Below are 9,462 nucleotides of genomic sequence, written 5' to 3' on the forward strand. Positions count from 1 at the left end.
GTGTGTGTGTGTGTGTGTGTGTGTGTGTGTGTGTGTGTACTTTTTTTCTGCTACAGAGTGAGGAATCCCGGTTCTCACTGTTTTTGCAGTTCTACTTTGCTTTACTAGTTAGGTTTAGAGGTATGGTTTGAATTAAGTTCTGGTTCAGGTTAGGATTAGGAATTACACTCGTAATGGTTAGTTTTAGGGGGAAATGTCTGAGTTAAGCATAAATCCAATTACAAAAAGTGAATGAAAGTCAATTTCGATTGCCCCGGGTAGGGTCTCCTATGCCAGAATGGTCTTAGGTGACAGGCCAGATAAAGAATGATTCAACTGACGCATGGACACGAACTACGGTTTTGCAGACTCTGTACTGGTCTGTTGTGGTGAAGAGGTGTCACACTGGTGCAAGGAATGAGTCCAAGTCCAGGCGGAGGATAAGAATTATAATAAAAATATGTATTTAACAAAATAAAGAGCTGGCAGGGCAGCAAAAAATAAATCTAAAACGTGAAGGGGCCACAGGGACCACAGAGACAACAAGACAGATGGACAGGCCATGCAAAGATCCAGTGATAAGTGAAGAAGAGAGAAGTATTTATCCACACAGGGAAAGAGAGAAAATGGACAACAGCTGAGAGAAATTACTGACTGGTGCAAGATGACTGAGGAGGGAATGACAAACAGCTGAGGAGAAAGAGGCAWAATGACGACGAGGGAACACAAGAGGGAGGTAGAACACAGGACAACAAAACACACATCCTCACAAGAGGGAGCTGAGCTATAAGGCAAAGCTCCCTGTTTACTGACCAGGCTACGGTCCTTCTCTCACCTATAGTCACGAACTTTGGGTAGTGACCGAAAGAACAAGATCACAGACACAAGTGGTCGAAATGTGTTTTCTCCACAGGGTGTCTGGACGCTCCCTTCAAGATAGGGTGAGAAGTTCAGTTATCTGGTAGAGACTCGAGTAGAGCTGCTGCTCCTCCGCATCGAGAGGAACCAGTTAAGGTGGTTCTGGTATCCGGTAAAGCTGCCTCCTGGACGTCAACTGGGAGGAGACCCAGAGGAAGACCCAGGACACGGTGGAGAGACTATGTCGCTCAGCTGGTCTGGGAATGCCTTGGAGTCCTCCAAGAAGACCTGGAATAGGTGGCTGAGGAAAGTGAAGTCTGGGTTTCCCTGCTCAAGCTGCTGCCCCCCCCGACCAGACTGTGGGACAAGCAGCAGGCAAGATGGATGGATGGGTGGTTAATTGAAAGGAAACACAAATCCACCAGACTCTGTATAAAATGGAAGATGATGGATGGATGGATGGATGGATAATAAATTGAGATAATGAAGAAAGCACTAAACATGGAATTTATAATGTAAATGGATAGGGTCTGCTTTTATTTTAACATTTTAAATTAACACATTTTCAGCTGCACCCTTTCCAACAGCAGCATAATCTTATAGAAAACTTCAAAATGTAAGTTAAAAAAWGAAAACTATAGTTTATTCATATGAGATAAATTAATTGTGTAAACTCAAAGCTGGGCTCAAACAGCTAAACAGCCAAAGGACTCCAGTAAAGTCAGCTGCAGGTTTCCTTGACCCTGTGTGTCTGAGTTGGGTCTGATCACCTGCTGTGAGCAAATGAACTGATGCTGTCAGATTGTATTTGATTCATTATTTATGTAATATGTATTGGAKTGAGCTCAGCTAGTTGTTGACCACAGCTGAATAATTTACTTCTATATTAAAATAAAATCCTTAATCTTTTATTTATAAACATAAAACGTATAGTATTAAACATCTTTTTTTTCATCATGAACATTGTATATCATAGCCTCATAGCATATATGAGTATATGCCATATAAGTTTTTTTTGACCAAATATGTCTTGGGCAGTTCTGTTATGAGGCTAACGATAAGTCCAGTTTGTTTTCTTTTAAACCAAATTCCACTCAACTAAGCTGACAGTGAATGTAGAATATTCTGATTGAGCAATGACTGATGATCTCTCTTCCACAACTTTTCCTTTTCCTCTATGTGCAATTTTACAACACTTTGCACCTGACTTTAGTCTTCCTGCCTCTGGAAATAAGCAATTTGTTCTTTGTTCTTTAGTTTTGATTGATTAGATGTCAGAATACAATCCTCTCAAAAGTTCCTCCAACACATCAGTGCTATGGTTGAAAGTAACTTTGATATTTAAAAATCAAACAGCTCAAAGGAGCTGAAAAAACTTTCATGGATATTGAAGGTTACGCAACAAAGATACAGATATATCTGCGCTGGGGAAAAAAAGTTTAAATTATACAAAATTGATTTTTACTGGACATAACCCCAAACAACTGAACCATAGCAAATGTACCATTTCAAAAAGGACAATGTAAAAAAATAAATAAATAAATACATAAAAAATATTAAGATTAAAGAATGGAACCCTTTTAAAGTCAAAGTGTAAGTCACATTGCATTATATGATTCAAAGCTTAACAGTCTTCTAATTTAATTTCGAAAAATGCTGACATATTGAAAATGCAAACAGAATGACTGGAGGGCTTTAGAAAACAATCTCCTGAAATCAAAAAGATTTTTTAAACTGCATTTTATATTGTAAGGTGTCCTTGAGTGCCATGAAAGGCACATTCAAATAGAATGTACAATAATAATATTTAGGTTAGGTTAATAATTAATAATCATTTTATTTTATTTTATTTTATTTTATTTCATTTTATTTTATTTTGTCCCACTGTCCAGACTGGTCCACAGAGGTGCTCGGGCCTTTTCAGTTGTGGCTCCTAAACTGTGGAACCAGCTGCCACTTCACACTCTAAAAAAGGAAATGTTGGATTTACTTAACCATGTTACAGTATGTTACCTGGTTCCACTTAACTGAGTTGAATAAATTCAAAGCAACATACTCATGTTCTTTGGCTAAAAAACTTGTATATTGCTTTGAATTTACTCAACCCAGTTAAGTGGAACCAGGTAACATAACATGATTAAGTAAATCCAACATTTCATTTTTTTACAGTGCATATTAGACAGGCATCAACTCTTGGTGTTTTTAAGTTTCACCTTAAAACACACCTGTTTTCCAGAGCTTTTAATTCAGCACGAGAGTTGGCTATTTTCCACTTTTAAAGGTTTGTTCTATGTTTATATTTTTTTATTGTTCTTAACTTTGTATTCTGTTTTTTGTTTTTCTTTTAGTTGTAACATGTGAAGCACTTTGGCTAATGGCAGTTGTTTTTAAATGTGCTATATAAATAAATGTTGACTTGACTTAATTAGGTGCCAACATAAACAAATTTCTTTGTTAGACTTCACTCAAGTCAGACCTTCCTCACATCTGTGAAAAGGTTATGAACATATTTTTTTATTTCATTTATTGGACAATTGAAATTAACTGGTCTGTGGAGATGTCCTCATTTGGTGCCATTGAATACATTTTCATCAGAAACTGTGGCTTTGATGTTAATTATACTTTGATGAGAATGGGTAATTCATGTTTTATTGAGTTTCTTTAACTTTTAGCATCATTCGTTGGTTTAGRTTTTTAACATGTAAGAACAGAAATAAACTCTTGGGGATTGTCAGGATATGCAGCAGAATTGCTGGCATAGCCCTACTGAACCTCACTGACCTACACAAGGTCAGGTCAGTAAAAAAGGCCAGACTGGTTCAGGCTGACCCTGATCACCCACTCCATGGTGAGTTCAGGCTGTTTTTGTCCTGACACAGGTGTCTTTGTTCTGCAGATGTAAAACTAATAGACAAAATATTACATACCCCTGCAGTATTCAGACTTCTTGGTGAATTTTTGTACTGTTATTTTAGTGTTTTTATGTCTTTTGTATGAATGATTTTTTTATGTCTACTAACTCCACAACCAAATACCCCTTGGGGTTACATTTCTTTAACTTGGCACAAACAGTTTAGGTCAGAATACCCTTCAATCAATACAGCATTCCAGATATGAAAAGGCTGGTGCCCATATCTGTGTCTTACTGATACCTGTAGTTCAAATAAGCACTCTGTGACAAGCCGAAGGTGGACAATTCTTACTATATGGCTGACTCACCCCTGGTATATTCTGCTTGGCATTTCTTTTGTAATAAATTGATAAAAATCAACAAGCTTGGCCTTCGTGTCTCCCTTTTCTTTTTTTGCCATGACAATTTGGTGGCAGTGGATGTGTCTGCCCTCAGATAGTCACAAAATGCTCAGTTGAACAAAGCACAGCACTAAGAAACACACACAAGGCCATCGACCTCATAATAACTGGGAGGCAGACTCACTTGATGACCTAACATTAAACAGTTAACAGACACAAACGAGTGAAAATTCAAGCTCTTCATTTTTTCTGAAAAATATATATATTTTCAAATGATCTGAACTGCCACTTCATAAATAAGTTCAATAATTACTATCAAGAATGCAAACTGACATTAGCAGTGCACTCTTCTTTTGAGCTGCTTATTGAGCATGYCAGTTGGCAGGAAAAGTCACAACGACAAATCCTCAAAAGAAAATCTATTCAAAGTCTGCAGAGCTTGGGTTGTACATCAGGCTGCTGTCTGAAAAACAGCCACTGTGATTGTTTGCATTTAAACACCAGTGTCACAATTTCATGGGAAAAGTTGTTTGTTAATGGTGAAATATCATTGCGTGAATATTTTTTTCTGCATTCTTTTTATAGGTCCCTTTGGAGCTAGTTAATAAAGATGCTGTTTCCTCGGTTGGGTGAAAATTGCTTTCTAGGATTTTAATTCAGATGGGTTCACTCTTTGCATTAGTGCACACTAAGTAGCTTTTCTAGGCTTTAAAATATACTTATAAATATAGTAATTTGGTGTAAGTAGATACACCAAAGATTTGTTTTATAAAACAATGTACTGCATATTCTAAAAAAAGAGCTACTGTGAAATTACCAATGCTTAAAGACATTTTTAATGTCAATATATTAGTCTGTTTAGATTAAAACACCTAACATCACTTGCACATGGATCATATTTGATTATGTGGTCCAAGTATCTGACTTTCTGCATCAGACCCAATTGTTCATCAGGCTGTTTATTTTAGATTTATGAAATATGCCTTGAAAAATAGTTTGAAGATTCAGCATCTTACATTTTTTAGAGTTTTATTCTTACTCACTCTATATGCTTAAGTGTAAAGGTTTAAGTGTTATTGATCTTACACCCAAAGTCATGACAGGAGACTTTACAGATTTTTCATAAGCATCACAACAGGATGTGTTTAGATTCAGAGCCATCAATCTGCTCTATCACCTGTCTCCTGTTCCAAGATTGAAACACAAATTGCATATCAATCACAGAGTCTGGCAGCAGTAAACCAGATTCCTAAAACAGTCCTAAACACCAAGTAAGACTGTGGATTGCCTTGCATCAAAACAGCTGTTTATTGTTGTTTATTTCACTATGCTGCTGAATCATTATTGAGCCAACAAGGGAAAAATATGCACTCTGAGCACTCTGAGGGTATTTTGGGAATACTATGTCCTCTCTATACCATTGATTCTACAAAAAATAAATAAATAAAAAAAAAACATCAGTCTTCCTCTCAGGATATTGTTTAATGCCTGTTAGGTTGGATAATAGTCAAGATTGATGAATATCACATTATAGTAAATAATAGTTAGTAAATTAGTTAGTAAATATGTGCTTTTTCAGAGGTTACCAGATATCTGCAAGTCAAGAACGTGTAGCAACAAACAAGCAACAAACACAAAAAGTATAATTTCTTAAAATATATTTCTGCCAACTTAGATTATGCAGAGTTTGCTTTCCAGAGGCACTAATATTCAGCGATGCTTGGGTGGGAAAAAAGAAAAGAAAAGAAAAAACTCTGGTAATTAATGCTAATTTAGCATTTAATGATAAAGGGCAAGCTGGATGCCCTGCCCACTCTCTGTGACTAAGTTATGCGCCAACATTATTAACACAAGAACCTCAGTCATGGACACGGTCACTGACACAAGAAKTGAAATAAAACCTTATGTCTGCACATAGATAAAGGAAAGTCAAATGTCTTTGTGTGGGAGAAAGAAAAGGCCGTTCCATGGCCCAGTAAACATAAGATAAAGGGCGTTTGTTGTATTTATKAAAAGTCAAGCACAATTTAGATTATGTCTGTGTGGGAAAAATTATGTTTTCAGAGAAAATAAGTAAACATTAAAGTTTAAGTTCAGTTTATCTCAAAACTGAAGGTTATTATTACACAAATTGATGCAAAGTTTTTGACAAGCTGAAGTGTCATTCCACCCACTTCTAACCAATAATTTCAGACTTGCATACATTTATATCGGTCCAACTTTGCTCTAGCTCACTTTACTCCTCTTCATTTTACCAGGAGGTCTGACAGCCWAAGAGGGACTTGCCAAAATCAGATTATTAGCATCCTGCTTTAAATACTGGCTAATCTATTAAGACTTTGATAAACTGCCAGTATGCAGAGCTAACTGGAATATGTTTTTTTTTTCCAATTTCCTCTGCTTCTTTTAAAACATATCAGATTTTTCTGTTTTTTTAGCCCAGCTCTGAGTCTTTTGCCATATATATATATATATATATATATATATATATATATATATATATTAAGAGCTAACAAAAGAAGACTGCTTTAGGACATACTTTTCACATGTAATCCCTTATGTGGAGAACATGACCATGTTGAAAATGTTTCAAAACCACAAGGGATCTTTCTGCAGAACATATGTTTTATGAGTTCATTTCACATATTTTTACATATGACGTTCAAGTGTACTTTTTGTGTAAGAGATGTTCTGAACACTAACAGAATACAAGCTCCTTCTGACAAAGAATCTCCACATTATTTCCACCTGCATCCTGAAAAACTAATAGCTGAACTCCTGATGGGACACGTTTTTGCRAAACATCTTTCTGGCATTCACCACAGTTTAAGTACAATTTGCAATACCTGTCCCCTTAAGCCAGGAAGAGTAGTCTGATTTATAGACTGTATTTCTTACCTCACATACAATTGTCTTTGTGTAATCGTGAGTGCGTGTGAATTTTCTGAAGTGGCTTGTAGTGTCAAAGTGATTTGAGAGGTTAATAAGACTAGAAAATAGCTACTACAGCCATGATTCTCATACTGTGGTACACGTGCCACTTGTGGTACTTTGGATCCCTCTTGTGACATTTAGATACAATTTTAGTATCAACAAATTACAAGGTAAGTGACAAGCTTATTAAACAAAAGCTATTCTGTGATGTAAAGTTAGAGACAGCCAACAAAGATGAGTGATTTAAGCAAACTACAATTTTGGCTCCATGGAAACAAACAAGTGTCATGGTGATACTTAAAACCCTGTAAAACATTAGACAATAGGTAACCAATGTGCTCGTGGATACTCATGCACAAAGTATGTTMGTTCCCATAGTAACATCCATGCATCCACCCACCCATCTATCTCTTGACTTCTGTCAAGAGATGGATGGGTGGGTGGATGCATGCAAGAGACTTCTGTCAGCTTGATTCATGCTGGACTTTTCTATTGGTCTCATGGTCTCATTGGTGCCTCTAGTGTTTGGAAATAGAACTGCACCCAGCATCATCGCTCTTGGGCAAAGGACAGATGAGTTACAGGACAGGGGCAGTTCAGGGGGCCAATCAAATTTCAACAGGGGCCAATGCCCCTGTGGCCCCACCCCTAGAACCACCCCTGAGCTTTACTATTCTGTCATGGGGAYCAGGTGCCTAGCAGTTCCTCTCTCAGAGTGGGGGGTACACCCTAGACAGGCCACAAGTTAATCACAGGGCCCCAAAAGCAAAAACACAAACACTCACACTCGGGGACAATTTAGTTACAAATTGCCCTAATGTGTATGTTTTTGGTCTGGGAGGAAACCAGAATACCCAGCTGTGCCACTCCGCTCAGAGAGGCAAAAATGCTTTGTCTTAATYTGAAGACACAGGGTCTTGGGAGGTTAATAAATATAATAAAACARTGAAAAAGTTGCAACAGAATTTGATTAAAAATATCTACAATTTACTTTTCAAATGTATAGCAGAAGAATAGCTACAAGTATATTATTTTAGGCATGTACTGGTGATTTTTTTATTGCCCTGGAAAGTATAGTAACAGTTGTGGTGATAAAAGTCTGAGAACCACTGAGTTATACGAGTTCACAGTTTTTTAAAACATCAGCAATAAAGTAACTAAACACAATATTTTTTTCAGAAGGTGGTGAGCTGTCATTCGGAGCYTCTGATACAAGTCCTACTTTTATGATGTGCTTTGAAGTGGTCCCCCTCTGTGAGTATCCAGCTGCTCACAACAAYGCAAACAAGTAAATAAGTATGATAAAAACAACGTTAGAAACAAGCTGATCCACCCTTCTCCGCGTGACGCCGCAAGATAAGTGAGAAATGCTTCCAATYGACAGTGTGATGAGCGTGCCTTAATGTTGATAATAAACACAAAATCACAGCCAAGACAAGGCAACAGCTTTCTATGTATACATTGCAATCTGGACTCACTGAAAGACACGGTGTCCACATCCTAACTGGGCCTTTTTCTACGTTAGAGAGAYCATTTGTTAAACCTAATGGTCTGAAATAACTGTAGGACAGAGTTCATTGACACTTAAAATGAGTACAAATAGATTTATATGTTCCCTTCCTCTTGTCTCATTGATTCACTCCTTTAGTTATGTGTTTATGCTTGACAATGCTTGTATGTTCTTTTAGGTTGTGATTGTTGCCCGACACAGATGTATCTTTCAAAGAGTCTGAGTTAGGTTATATTGGCTTGAATGCTCAATGATTCGTGAGGAAGAGTGATTTGTGAATGTCTGACTTCTGATAAAACWGGGTTGTCTGACATTTTGTTGTCATATATCTGCTTCACCGTGAGTCTTTGACCACAGAAGTACTTCTGTTTAAAAAACCAATGTGAACAGTCTAACGTTCACTGTTGTTTCACCTTGAAGCTGTGACTCAGAGATACTGCAACTGTAGGCATTTTCCTTGCTTCAAATCCTTTGCACCAGACGTCATAGAAATGCCTTTACATAACATGCTTTACTTTGTTTTAGCCTCTTAGAAAAATGTTGTGTTTAAAGATGTACTTACACAGCTGTTATTCTAATCTTTCGCAAACAATATACCCAGTAATGATCTAGACAAAATAGTTGTTCCAGCAATATTGCGAAAATGAAAGTCTGTTGGATATCTGTCAACCGTCACATTTTTGTTATGTTTTCTACAGCAGTAATACAGAGAGAAAAAAATGGATCACTGAGAAAGCAGAAAGCATGTTTACCAGACCAGGGATGTCAGGTTTTATGTCTCATTACAAAGAAATATGGGCAAAATGGTTTGTATAAAAGTGTGTGTGTGTGTGTGTGTGTGTGTGTGTGTGTGTGTGTGTGTGTGTGTGTATGTGTGTGTGTGTGTGTGTGTGTGTTTAAAAGAGACTGGTGTGAGATAATGAGAAGGG

The 9,462-nt window shown here is 37.1% G+C and overlaps 1 protein-coding gene across 1 annotated transcript in view; it reads right to left on the minus strand.

Annotated features, from left to right (window-relative positions):
- The window catches only part of drd2a (dopamine receptor D2a), a 55,738-nt gene that overhangs the window by 11,740 nt on the left and 34,536 nt on the right, over positions 1–9,462 (minus strand). The gene's annotated exons all lie outside the window — the stretch shown is intronic.

The sequence above is a fragment of the Austrofundulus limnaeus genome, unplaced genomic scaffold (genome assembly GCF_001266775.1).
Source record: "Austrofundulus limnaeus strain Quisiro unplaced genomic scaffold, Austrofundulus_limnaeus-1.0 Scaffold29, whole genome shotgun sequence".
Taxonomy (NCBI): domain Eukaryota; kingdom Metazoa; phylum Chordata; class Actinopteri; order Cyprinodontiformes; family Rivulidae; genus Austrofundulus; species Austrofundulus limnaeus.